The sequence below is a fragment of the Symphodus melops genome, assembly GCF_947650265.1.
Source record: "Symphodus melops genome assembly, chromosome: 1".
In the NCBI taxonomy this organism is placed as follows: Eukaryota; Metazoa; Chordata; class Actinopteri; order Labriformes; family Labridae; genus Symphodus; species Symphodus melops.
Window position 1 is genome coordinate 22001865 of NC_136691.1, and position 13911 is coordinate 22015775.

At 47.6% G+C, this 13911-nt stretch overlaps 1 long non-coding RNA gene across 1 annotated transcript in view; it reads left to right on the forward strand.

The window, feature by feature from the left end:
• LOC306838448 overlaps nucleotides 1–13806 on the forward strand; it is a 29368-nt gene extending 15562 nt beyond the window's left edge. The window contains exon 3 of the long non-coding RNA XR_013781084.1: nucleotides 13659–13806. This is a non-coding gene — a long non-coding RNA (uncharacterized lncRNA). The remainder of the gene's footprint in view (nucleotides 1–13658) is intronic.
• Nucleotides 13807–13911: the final 105 nt, after the last annotated feature.

Consider the following 13911-nt stretch of genomic DNA (forward strand, 5'->3'; position numbering starts at 1 on the left):
TTTCCTCTTCGACATGTCTCGCTGCTCGGAGAAGGAGCCAGCAGAGCGGCTTGATGTCGGGGGGGAGAGTCACACTTTTTGCTCGTGAGTCAGCAGAGATTCTTCTGGGCGGCGAGGTGGCGGTGACATGGAAGATATGCCGCCGCAGAAGAAGCGGCTCTGCAGAACGAGAACATGGAGAAGCGCCTTACTGTGGGAACATGGAGCAGATGTGTCTGTTAGCGTGTGTGTGAGTGCTTCAGCGCTCTCGCTGGGTGGGTGGTATTGTAGGCTGGTGAGAAACAGAAAATGAGTCACTGATTCCAATCATGTTTTCATGCTTGCACTTCTCTGTGAGAGTCTCTGCTTGGTGCAGAAGGAAGAGCTAAACGGCACCGTGGTGATTACGCTCACATCATCCCAGACACAGATATTCTGTCGCTACAATCATTTTCAGCCATTGGACTCATTCAGATGTGCCTGTAGTAAATGTTGTCATCAGGAGCTGTGGGTGAATGATTTTAACACTGGATCGTGGTAAAAATGTGGTTCGGAGAGATGTAAAGGTTTAACTGTCTGACTCAGAGGTTTGAAACCATCTCTTGAGTTTCTTGGTTTCATTTTGGGGATTTGCAGAACACGCTGTTTAGCGCCCTCCGCAGACTCATCCTGGGATTCCTCCAACATCCAGGAGGAGCTGGAAAACGGAGGGAAGTCTAGGTTCACTTAAGCCCCGTTTTCACCAAGCTGTTCGTCTCCGGACGGCACACAATTTGTGGCGTTTCCATCGACTAAAGTTCACGGCAGTTAAAAATGGATTTAAAGGTGTCAAGCTTCACATCGGTTCTCTGACAAATGAATCGCAGTAATATGGTGAGCGTCAGCAGCTGTGGAGCAGAGGCGGTTGGTTGTAACAAGCAGCCGTTTCCACGGCAACTGCGAAGCCGTAATAACAAGCCGGTTTGTAGACTCGCTCACCCAAACGACGGCAAGAGCTGAAGAGATTACGAGGTGCGTTGGTGCTTTCATGAAAAAATGAAAGGAATCTTTTTGAGTGTCGTTCTGTAAGATGAATGGTGAACTGAGTATCGTGGATCGTATCAGGAGTGAATCGTTCCGCCCCTACTTACAAATCAGCTGGTTTCATCAGCCCTGATAATCATGATGCTCTCTAAACTGGCAGCATGATCACACTGTGTGTTGTGATGAATCCTGATCAATATGGACAGACGTATTGTGAACATGTTATTCCCTGAGTGGGGTTTGCTCTGTGCTCCTCCCCTCAGCAGTAATGGCTGCAGCAGTGTGTGCCGGTCTGTGTGACGGCAGGAGAAGCAGTCTGTGGGTGGAAGTGGAGCAGCTAATGAACCTATAGTTAAGCTCCACTCCATTACACGGACACATCTGGTGGGGTTTTTTTCTGTTGTTGTGTTTGTCCGCAGGCTTTTCTTCTTCCAGCTAATGAAGAGATCTGCTGACCGCACTCTGACGTGGAACCACTTCCTGCTGTCACGAGACGTTCTGTAGTGTATGTGGCCTGTCTCCGCTTCGTACAGAGTCTTAAACCTTCGGGGGACACGTCACACACTGTCAGCAGCAGGTTCAGACTCCCCCCACGGCCTTCTTTGTCCACTTGATGTAAACCATCGTGTCACAGAACGAGCGTGCGCTTCGTCTGAGAGCCTCAGATCCACTCTCGTCTCATCTCCAGCGTCACTGCTCTGTCGCTGGGCTACAAGAGCGGAGACTTCTGCGAGAGACCCGCTGAGAGGGCGTCAGCTGTAGGGAACGTCAAAGAGTCGCGGAGGAGCATCCTGGGATCTTCAGTCAGCACCTCACACTCGAGCCCTGCAGCAAGCACAGCACCGCTTCAAGCTGCGACGACGCAGATCCATGAGTGAACTCCATGTGCAGGAACACAGTGTAGAAGCTGTGAATAAAGAGGCCGTATTATTGATTCATCAGAGACACACATCTGAGGGGAAACCCCAACACCTCCATGATTTATTGATTCAGAATATGGGATTCCTTTTCATAACTACAGATGGGTGAACTAAGGGTGCGTAGTGGAGTATTTCTTTTAATGCTTAAATCCCAATCATTTATAAATCTTTGCCTGAAGGGTTCCACAGGTTAGTCAGACTTGATATGATGACAGAAATGTGTCAAACTTTTTAAAATACAAATAAAAGGCCTTATTGTCTCTAGTGGATTTAGCAGGAGCCCAGGCACCATACTCGGTGTAGAAGCCACAGGCTGGACTCTAACCCGGGCCGCCCGCTGACCCGCAGGACCACAGGCTCCTCACATGGGGAGTGACCGCTCGGCCAGAGGTGTACAACCTTTTTTTCCTTGCTGCTGATAAGAACAAATCAACCTTTTTAGGTGCCAATGAAGAAACCTTGAACCCCCCCACACCTAACAGCAAACACTGCGTTCAATAATTAAAGTGGAAATAACTTTTCATGGTTTTCATTGATAACAATCTCTGACGGTGCCTCCAGAGCTTCAGAGCAGACGGAGCCTGCTCTGTTCAATGTTCAAGGATTCAGCAGATGATGATTCCCCGAGTCCAGATCTGTGTGAGACACGCTGCTTTCTCTGTCTCTGAGTCTGTTTGCTCTGTAGACACTGATGTAAACAGGCAGTGGTGTCATCCTGAAGGAGCTCTGTGTCTCCAGGGATCATTTCAGGGAATTTGTTCGACAGCTTGAATAACTTGAAGGGAGGTTATCGAGCAAACAACCTCGCTGATGTCCTCGCCCCTTTGAGGTGAGATTTTACACATCAATAAAGCAGAAATCCAGCACAGCACCTCGCTGAAGGTTGGGGAGCTCCAGCTGTTCCAGAGTTCGGCACATCAAGTTCAAGTTTATTCAACTTTTTTTTTCCCCTTCATGTCCAAAATAGCCATTGCAAAACGAGACCACATGAAGCTGCTACATTCAGAGTTGTGTGGTTTTATTCTGCTGTCCATGGTATGTTTGTGTCGCCTGTATCAGATGGCTGCCATGTATGATCGTAGAACAATGTGCTGGAAATATCTCAAAGACAAACTCTAAGCTGCACTGAAAGCCAACAACAATTGCAGGCTTGTCTGCCATGTGCAGCTTTTTTTTTAGGTTCTTCACTGCAGTCCGAACAGAAGGAACCATGTTTTGCGTTCTCTGCGATGCCCTTCTTCTTCTTTGAGTTCAGTTTGGGTGCATGTGGAGAGCGAGGGATGATTGACGACCTGCTCAGACCGCTTTTAATCTACACCTGGACAGAAAGTTCTTTTGATGTCTCCCCCTCTCCTCCTGTTTTACGTCAGATAAAAGAGGGCAGGCGGATAGAGGGTTTGACCACAGAGTTTTAATCGCTCGCTTCATCTCCCCGTCTCTCCACCGTTGCTTGTAATAGAGGTTTTTCTGTGTGGGCGGAGGCCACGTGCAGGGCGGCTGACGTTTGACTCACTGGGTCCTCGGATATTTATGTAGTGTGCTTTCTGTTTGTTCTGATTTCTGTCTTGTTTGTTTGACCGGAGAGTCACATGGCGTGGAGTTTATGAACTGTCTGCACAGACAGCTGGCTGGATGCTGGCTGCACTGTGCACAGGATGTGTGTGTGTGTGTGTGTGTGTGTGTGAGCACAATATGAGCATGCTTGTGTGATTGAAAGCAAGCCTCCCGTGCAGATGGCAGCACCAGAACCTCTTCCTGTTTTACCCACTCACATCTGCTGCTGCTCACTAATGACTCATGTTGAACTACACAGATTTTAAGTCTTTACAAATATTTCTCTTCCGTTTATCACGCCACATTTTCTACGTGAATGTTTTTCTTTACTTTTTTATTTTTTCGTAACGTGAATATTAAATGGCAATTTTGGTCTTTTAAAAACTTTTGAGGAACATATTGTTAGGTCCAGGTGACTAATCCACTTCAATCCAACTTTATTAGTTCAGCACTTTAAAACAACCAGTTGACCAAAGTGTCGTACAGAAGAATAAAAAAAAAAAATGCATGGATTTTTTACTGTAGATGGATTGAGTCTGTATGGAACTGAAGGTGGGCACTAAATGTTTCCACTAAACATGGAGTCGTCTGCTGGTAGTTTTCTATACATGTCTTCAACTCGAGGGTTGATCACTGATGTTTTCATAGAGGAGGAGACTTCTCTTTCCCTGCTTTTAGAGGTTTTACATGCTGCAGTGGAAGTGTTAGCTACCACCAGTCCCCCCTACTGGGAGGCAAACAGACCACTGTGGGACCAGAGCCTGGGCCATGCTGGAGAGCGTTAAGGCTGCTCCAGGGACAACCTCAGCCTGCATATAGAATCGATTTCAGTCTGAGGTGTAAACCAACAGCCAAAACTCAACGAAAGGTTACCAATAGTGGCCTGGTACTGTTGTCGTGACAACAGAGCCCTAGTTATATATCAGCTCCTCTGGGTGAACATCTGCTCCATCCAAAAGTCTTTTTGATATTCTTCAGCGTAGCAGACATGCATAAAACACGAGGTGATCCCCGTTTGTTTGCGTGCAGATTAAGTCCGAGGCCGCCATATGGCCCGAGAGAAAATAATGAACGCTGATTTTTATTGGCCGGTTTGACAAAGCTGGAGTGGGGAATCAAACGGCTGGAACAACAGCAGCTGTAGCTCTTTATCGGCGAGCTCAGACTTAGTACAGACGCGGCTTCACATCTAACAGGCTATCAATGGAGTCTCCCACTTGGTCATGGCAGCGCTGAAAAGATTTCTGTTCTGCTGATTAGACTTATCTTAACCCAACCGGGCAAGATGACCATCGAGCTCACAAACAAAACCTCTGGGCCAAAAGTGCCCTCAAGTTCGTAGGTCACAACCCGGAGCAGCAGTGATCTACATTCAGCGTGCAGGCCACTCTTTGATTCCTCAAAGCCCTCACCGCTCCTGCTCCTGTCATTATTTCTTATTTACTTGGCTGCGGTCTGTCGAGTGGCTCGGCGCTGTTCAACCATGCAGACCAACTTGTGATGTTGCGCTGCTTTCTTCTGCTCGGGGCGGTGTGGATGGTCAATAATGGGCTGCAGTTTCCATCCACGCGCCACATGTTGGAGGCTTAACTGTGACGTGGTTTTGATTATGAAAGGGGGGGGGGGGGCTGCTGGGCTGCAGCCATATGCCGGCCCCCGGGTCTCCAGGGACTCAGCCAGCAGCTTAATGAGCAGCCTCACGGGAATTAGTGCTACTTTAACCTCAGTGTTTTGACTGCTGGGAGCGAGCCTGCTGCCAGCTGATTTGCAGCAGCTGATTGGTGGAGGAGGAGGAGCAGCCTGGTGGCTTGGACGTCGTTTTGACCGCTTGCAGACATGTTGATGTGTTCTTCACGTGTTGGAGGACAGAGCTTTAACGCAGAGTGGCGACCTCGCCCTCAGCGTGAAGGCCATCAGGAAGACATACAAGTCTAATCATCCATCACACTGCTGGAACCATAAAGAAACCTTAAATGATGATACAAAACCACGTAGCTTTAATGTCTTTGAGGTCAACCATCTGACATTTAGATCATATTCTACCTGTAAGAAAGCACGTTCATCCCCTGAAAGTGACTCCGGTCTTCTTCTTCTTCTTTTCATCCAGTCTAAATCAGTCTCAGAGATCCTCAACTCATGTGTGTGAAGTGTGTTGTTGTAAATCCACTCTGATCCTGTATTTGATCATGTCTATAAACTCCTCTATTTCAGCCCTGCTCAGAACAGGCTGTTTCTGTGTCTGTAGCTTTAAATATGTAAATGAGCTGTGTCTGGCCACGCCCCCCCCCCCTCTCTCTTCTGTGTGCTTCCGTAGACCGTCCAGATGAAAAGCTAAATTGCTGTGTGCGGCTGTGGCTCAGTGGTCGAGTCGGTCGTCTCTCAACTGGAAGGTCAGAGGTTTGATCCCCAGCTCCTGTAGCAACCTTGAGAAAGACACTTAACCCAGAGTTGCTCCGTGGGTGGCGTGTGAATGGATTAGTTATCACACAGCAGCCTCTCCCATCAGTGTGTGAATGTGTAGCTGTGACCCGCGGTGTAAAAAGAGCTTTGATTGGTCAGAAGATGAGAAAAGAATTATGCAAGCTCAGGTTGTTACCATTTTCCATGAACATCTGTAGAACACATTTCGCCCAAACGGACCGTTCACTCACTTCCTGGTCACTTCTGATGTTCGGTACTTTCCCCTTCCTGAAAGATCCTGTTGATTGTAAATGTGTTCAGAGACTCTTGTTGATATGTCTCAGCGCTCATCAAAGTGTTTTACAGTTTGTGAAGTGTGTTGCGTTCCCCATCCTCCATGGTGCAGGGCCTGAATACACACAGGGCTGATTAAAGGCAGGGTCGGTCATTTTAGAAAGCTAGCATGTTTTTGAAAGTAGCATCCTCTCTGTTCTGTATCTTCACCCGCCCCCTCCCCTCTGTGCTCCCTCTGAAGCCCCGCCCCTCACTTACATGCACTAACGCCATTGGTCCAGAAGCAGATTTCAGCTCATGCTTTGAGTGTGGGCTCGTGCATGCACGGGGTAGAGAGGCTTGATTGGTTTATGAAAAACAAACATGTGATTGGTTGGAGTTTTTACAGGCTTCCAGCTGCTACAGATGGCAGGTTTTCTTTAGTTCCTTTTTCAGAGCACATTAGATCTTAATTACTGTCAGGACATGAAGACAGTTTCAAACAAAATGTTAAAAAATGTGAACGCTGCCTTTAAACCACCGGCTACGCTGTTCGTATTGTACCATGTGTCTGATTTAAAACACAGGATGCACTACATGAAGTACACTCGTCACTCACGCTGCAGCTGTTTGAACACCTGGATAGAGGTTGTGTCCTCAACTCATCTGCACAGGGAAGAAATGAAAGATGGTGCAGCTGCACTGAATGACTTTCTAATCCGCCTTGGATTTAAAAAATCTCTTCATTTCAAGACTTTAGTCCGCACGAACGTGAATCCTGCCTGCAGCTTAGCTTAAAAATATTAAGAACATTGATAGAGAATTTTTTTTTTTGGGGGGGGGGGGGCAGAGGAAGCAGGAAGTCTCTGCAGTCTTTCGAATGTGCGGCTGATGTGTTCGGGCTTTTAGCGTATATTTCCGACAGATGTGAGCGCTCTCTCTCTCCACTCACGCCGTTAGTGCTGCAGCAGCAGCTTTGAACATTATCTGTTGATTGAGCTTAATGGAGACCCCCCCCCCCCCCCCCCACTGTGCTGAGCTGTAGCCTCTGAACGAAGAGGAAGGTGGGGGCAAATTCCATCAGACTCCCCCTTCATGTGACTGTAGTGACCGTGAGTCTCAGCGGTTGATAGTCAGGTCTGGGGGGTGCACGATGCGGACTCTAATCAGACAGGATATTCACATATTGAAGACCCGCTGATGTGGCGCCTCTCCGCTGATGCGTGCTTCGATTGAGGACGCTTGTTCTCCATGTCGCTCCACCTGCTGAAGCAAAGCTGACAGATGACAGATTTCCACACAGCTTCACATGATCGACAGTCGATCCGTCACACAGGAAGCCCCCTGGCCTCGGGCCTCAGACTCTCTGCTGACGGACTCATAGTGAAATGAAGCGTGTGGTTCAGGACTGTGTGACACTGAGTGAACACTGAAGGAGAGCTTAAAGTGAGTAAAAATCACATTACTCACACTTTTAAAATGTCGGCATTAGTGTCGGCACGCGCGAATCAAAAGGCAGCATGAAAGAAAGTCATTCTTTTTTATTTTACTTTAAGGTTCACTTTAGAAGTTTGTTTCTTTATTGTAGAGACAGGACAGAGAGAGAGAGAGAGAGAGAGCGGGAAGACGTGCAGGAAAGAAGCCCGGGTTCGAGGACTACAGCCTCTGTACGCGGGGCTCGACCAGCAGCCCCCAGAAATCAAACGATGAAGGTGCTATTGTGTCTGTTTCCACTGCACTGTCTCTCTGTTGTCACACTGATGGAAAAGTACGACCCTGCTGCGCCTCAAATGTCTCATTTCACCTGAGAAATATCCAAACAGGAAGTGAAGGGCAACACTTCAAATAAAACCATAAAATAAAAAACAAAATCTGGTTTAAAATGCAAAAATTGCTATTTCAAAACTTCCATTAATCACAATTGACTATTAGAATTCAATGTTTAATCCGAGACAGCCCACTGTGAATGTGTGATGTGGATGTTATGAATATAAAGGCGGGACTGTCATGAAGAAACGACGTCTGATATCTTATCAAAGCATGTCCATTCACAGAGGTGAGAGACACGACGCTCCTTCCCTTCAGAAGCACATTTAAACTCTAATCAGCGTCCCCACGCAGTGATGTGTCTCTCCGTCCCGTTGCTATGGTTACCACAATCCTGAGCTCCACGGGTCCTCGCTCTGTTGGTTAAACCAGGCTGGCGAGAGTCTGGGGAGTGAGTGACCCCGAGATGACCCGACACGTTTTGGGAGACAGAACTCAGATTTGGGCGCTGTGATGTCACTCCATGTTTGCAGAAACGCCTCTGGAGGGAACAAACACTCTGTATCGGATTTTCTGAGTGTGTGTGTGTGTGTGTGTGTGTGTGTGTGTGTGTGTGTGTGTGACAATGAGCTGTGCCTCAGATCGTGTGTGTGTGTGTGAATCAGCTGTGTGACTCCTGGCACTGAGGTAGGTACAGCACGTTCCAGCAGCGTCTAGACAGCAGCCAGGATCAGAGCCGCCGCCCCCTCCCCCCCCCCCCCCCCCCCTCCCTCCCCTCCCAGCAGCACCTCCAAAGAGGATTGTGTTCCGGCTGGGGATAATCTTTAAGGCTCATCATTCTTTGTCTTCACGGAGCTTGTCTGCATGGATGTTCACATGCACACGCGTGAGAACATAAGGAAGCGGATGCAGAGGAAATGGACATTTTACATCTCCATGATTCTTAATGATGCTTCACATCCTAAATGTTCTTCACTCTCAGCTGCACTCATTGCTACAACATATTAATAATATTATTAATATAATAATAGTAAAACAAACCTGAACTATGTAGAACAGAGTCTGAGTTCAACAGACCGTTACATAAAAGCTCGTGTTTCGTTCTTTACTTTGTGCACTGAATTCAGCACGAACGATTGTTTCCGATTGTTGTCAATGGCAACCACCAGCTGATCCCTGCATGATAAACACAGACAGGCTGACGTGTCGAAGCAGCCTTTGACACAAAGTTCAAAAACATGACGTAGTGTGAACACTTAACGTTTCAGTGTGAGAGTCTTAAAAACAGGTTTTAGAGACTGAACTGACTTCGTCTTTGAGCAGGCCGATCAGGTGACCTCTTCGTTTTAGTGTCTGTACGCTGATCGGGCACCAAAGATGATGATGCAGACTTACCAGATCAAACAATCTAAAGATATCTCACAGGGTTAAATGAACATGAATTCACTGTTATACAGATGGGCAAAGCGGGGCCTTGTCTGCCGCAGCAACATCTTTACATCTGCAAGATAAAGTCACCTTCCTGTCTGTGCAGGACGTGAAGACTGCATAGGGCTGCTGGGTAATAAAACATGCATCAGCCGTGAGTGTGAGTGCGTCATAGCGTGTGCGTGTGGACGTCAGTGCGCTTCAGAGTGAGCTCTGTGTTGTGCTGCTGATGGAGGCTGAGAGGGTGGAGCAGCCTGGATTGACTCCAGGTCTTCGGGGTTCGCTGAAGTAAAACTTCAGAAGTGAACGGCTGTGAGCTGGAGCACGACACACCGGCCTCCTCGGCCTATTTATAGAAGGATCGGTCGACTTGGCATAAGACACTTCATCAGCACGACTGCCTTCCTGCAAATGGAAGATATGAGTGTGGTTTTTTTGAGTGTTTTGGGGGATGAGCCATCGTGTTACAGATACTGTGGAGATGGAAACTTAACACCCTGCTAGGTGTCTTTGAGGCTTTACACCACATCCTGCAGGTAGTCAAAAAAGATGAGGCTCAGATAGAGTGTTGCACCTCCTCTCTTGCACAACAGCACTAAGCATGTGCAGGAAAAGTGCAGCACCCACAAGCTGACTTGCACACTTACTACAGCTTTTGTTTAACCTTTCAGCAGAGTCTTTTTTTTAATGTGGGTATTTCCTTTCACTGTTTTGCCCCTCTGGCTTTGTAGCTGATGCATACGGTAAGTGTCAGTTTAGAAGAAGCACCATCGCGCCAGGCAGCGTCTTTAACTGTTTCAAGGTAAACGTCAGAACCTTCTCAAAGTACGCTGCAGCTTTAATGAATGTTAGCTTAAGTTGTAGATGAAAGTGTCAGAACGTGTGTTCATCAAGGCGTGTTTAAGGTCAAACAGGTGTGATAAGGTTCCTTTGTCTGTATCAAGGCTAAGTGTCTGTGTCACTGGTCACTTTATTTCGGCGGGTTCAGGGGGGAAACCTTGTTGAATTTTTTTATCGTGTTAAAGTTCTGGATGTTTCCAGCCATCTAACTTCCTTGTCTGTTTAATGCACATGTTAATGATGTTTAACCGAAGAGTCTAAAGGGGGAAGAAAATTGACACTTGAGCACATTTTATTGAAAATTGTTTTCAGGTAAATGGTGTAATTTTGTTGTGTGCGGCTAACGTTAGCAGCGCTAGCACTTCCAGCCTTGGCTGACCCTGCAGCTTAAAGGCGACATTTAACACCTCAATACAGTCATGTGTATCTTCTGTAAATCTCTCTTTGTGTGTCATGACTGTCTACAATGAGTGAGAAGCTTGATTCCACTGGCTCTGTCATTGTCGGAGGAGTTTACATGGGCGGGAAACCCGGCTCCTCGCCTTGACTATAAAATCTGCTTTCATGGTGTGTTTTTGTTATTATATTATGTGTTGAGTAGTTTAACCTGACACAGCCTGCACACATCTTTATCTCCATGGATCAGAGTACTGACAAACTGCTCCCTTCTTTTGAGCTGCTCTCCGTTCACTCTGCTTGTTTACATTTGGGTTGTAGAGCGATGAGAGCAGGTGCATTAACCAGTCAGCCCTGACGAGTGGCTGAGGGCTGTGTCACAGTTTGAGCACAAGTGTTGACCAAACAGTCCCAGGTCCATGTGGAACCTGCGACCTGTGCGCCGACCACTCTCCGCTGTACTTTCGGCCCCACCTACTGAGCTAAACCAGAACCACTGGATGGATGTTTTAGACTACTTGTGCTTTTTTTTTACACTTTAAAAATGGGTTAAAAAAATGTGGACATTGGCTCCGACCTTCCACTTAAAAATATAAGTATATTAAACAAGCTCTCTTCACTGTTACTTTCAAATCTGAAGGACACATAGGAAACATCCTGTTCTCTTCCCCCGGTGTGACAAGTGGCTGCTGACAACAAATGAGCGCCTGAAAATGTCAAGCTATCCCTCTAAGGGTGCTTCAAACGACACTCTGAAGGTGTCTCCTCTATTCTGTGCTCGTGTGCTACTTTGTGTCTGAGCCAAAGCCCGGCGGTGCTGAACGCTACACCGATCACTGTCTCACGTCCTCATCGCCTCAGCTGGCGCGGGGAATGACTGGTGCCCACATTAAATACATAAATACTGCATGTTTAATGACTTAAATAGGCTTACACAGTCCAGCAGTCTGAGCACTTACTGTAAATGTGAGACGAAAACTGAAACACAGTTGATGCTAAATATAAAGTGTTGGGTTTCCTGCCTGGCACCATGAAAGGAAAGCACTTCAGAGAAATGTAAAGATAATTGATGGTTTCCTGAATGTTTGAATGGGGAAAGCAGAAGCAGCATCTTGTATCTGGTGTTGATTGCAGGAGTGCGGGGCGCTGCCGGGTCAAGTCCTGGACACAGCTGCATTATTAACAGAAGGTCAGCTGTCAGCACACGTCTGCAGGCCTCACATCAGGCAGCTCACTCAGCTTTGTGCCCCTGGCTGATGAGTTTCTAACCTTGTAGGCCATTTAATGAAGGTTCACAAGCCTTGGCTGTTTTTTTTTCTTCTCCTCCTGTTCCAATAAAAGAGAGCCAGAGCCACAAGGAGAACATAACACACAGAGGCTCTGAATCTACTTTTATTACCACGCCATAAAAAGATTTATTATGAGATTTATTGTGTGTGAGTGGAGCGCCTCTACATGTTGACCACGAGGACTTATACGGCTGCAAAAGAAAGGGGCTAACTCACACATCGATTGGCACATTTCTCAGTACTTAAGCTGGTTTGGAGCTTTGCTGATATTTTAAAGCAGGTATTCAATAAATAACACCTCAGTGCTTCTTCAGGGGCAAAATGAACGGACACACGTTCCCAGGACAGACAGTCTCAAACAACCAGAGCTGAGAACACGCCTGTCAACCAGCTGCAGTCATTTGACACCTAGTGTTTAAAATGGGTACTGCAGCCCAACCATTAAAACATTGTGGAGAGCTGTCCCCCCCCCCCCCCTCTAGAGTTGAAGCTTCAGTGTTTAGCCAACTCTGTGTATTTGTTGTCCTCTAAGTTTACGATGTGGAGGAAGTACAGTTTGTCTTTAAAGTCTTTAAACCTGCCGTATAATCCACTTGTTAACACCTCTATGATCGACGTCAGATCAAACTGGCCTCAGTGTGAATAAGATGCACGACCCCTCTGACGGTTGTTTTTGAAGCAGTTTCAGACCGTTGGCTCAAACTGTCATCAGTTCGTTTTCTTAGGATTGACGAATCGTCTCGGCACCGATGGTACTTTTCGTCCCGACAGTTTGACTCTGGGGGAGGACGGTCTCAGTCATTGGTGGTCTGGCTCAGTGCGGAGACTCTGCGAGCCGTCTCTCTTTCTGCACCTCGGTAGATCATAAGGTGTCACTCTCCCCCAACTCCCACCAGCACTGCTGTTGTTGTTGCTGCTTCTGCTGACACTGAGCCACCCTGACACATTGGTGTCACTGCTTGCCCCACCCAGCTTGAATTTGACTGACAGGAGCATTGAGGACAGAGGCAAGGCCCGTCTCTGCAGTCTGAAGAGCGCTGGGAGACAGAGAGAGAGAGAGGATCACGGGGACAGAAATGGTGGCGGCCTGTGCTGTTGTGATCGGAGCTCAGCCAGCAGGAAGAGATGTAGACAAGCGTGTGGCCTCTGCACTTCCCTCAGCAGAACCACAGACGAGCTGGACCGCAGGAGGAAGCCTCGTTCCAGCCTTGACAGCTCGTAATCCCAACCTGAGAGGAGCTGCTGCCTGAAACGAACCATACACAGCAGTTTATTAAAAACCCGATAACCTGACCATCTCCCGTCTACTCGTGCTTTATGGCAGTTTGGAGGCTGGCGTTCTGCACCGAGGCCTCTGTCGTCTCTGCAGTGGGAGGCGACCTGCACGATCCGAGGAGCTCACACTGAGAGGCATAAGAGCAGGATGGAGTGCATGATTTTTAATGAAGGGGGTTGGAGCATCCTCAGGCAGACCCCCGCCGGGACACGTGTTGTAAAGAAAGAAAAAAAAAAAAGAGAGAGCTGTGAAAACAAGATAATCTAGTCCAGATCCTCGGCTTTATAGACTCTACTCCACCCGGCCTCTTTGAAATAAACTGAAACCTTGCAGAGCAGGAATGCTTACTTAAGGCCAAAATGAAGAGATTGTTAACTCTTTGATGTTGACCTTGAGGACGGCCAGTCGAGACTACTTTGAGTCTGGTGAACACAGCGTAGTGATGCTGCTGTAAGTCCTTCCTTATTGCCCTCCTGTACTGACACCCAACGTGTCTTTACTCATTTCCTACAGATGTAACCGAGCGCTAGGACGTTTTTAGGCCAACTAAAAATAGCCGGGTCCAAGTTCTTCCCTTTCGCTCCCAGCTGGCTGATTCCTGGTAAGTGTCTCTGGTCAGCTGTGTGTATTTTGCTTTCACTCACCACAGACAAGCCCGGCTCCCTGGAAAAGGAAAGGGTGGCCTCTTTTTGTGTCGTCGCCGGTCCGCAGGCCGGCAGAGGGGAGGGAGGGATCACAGCTGCTGCAGCAGTGTTGTTGTGTCAGC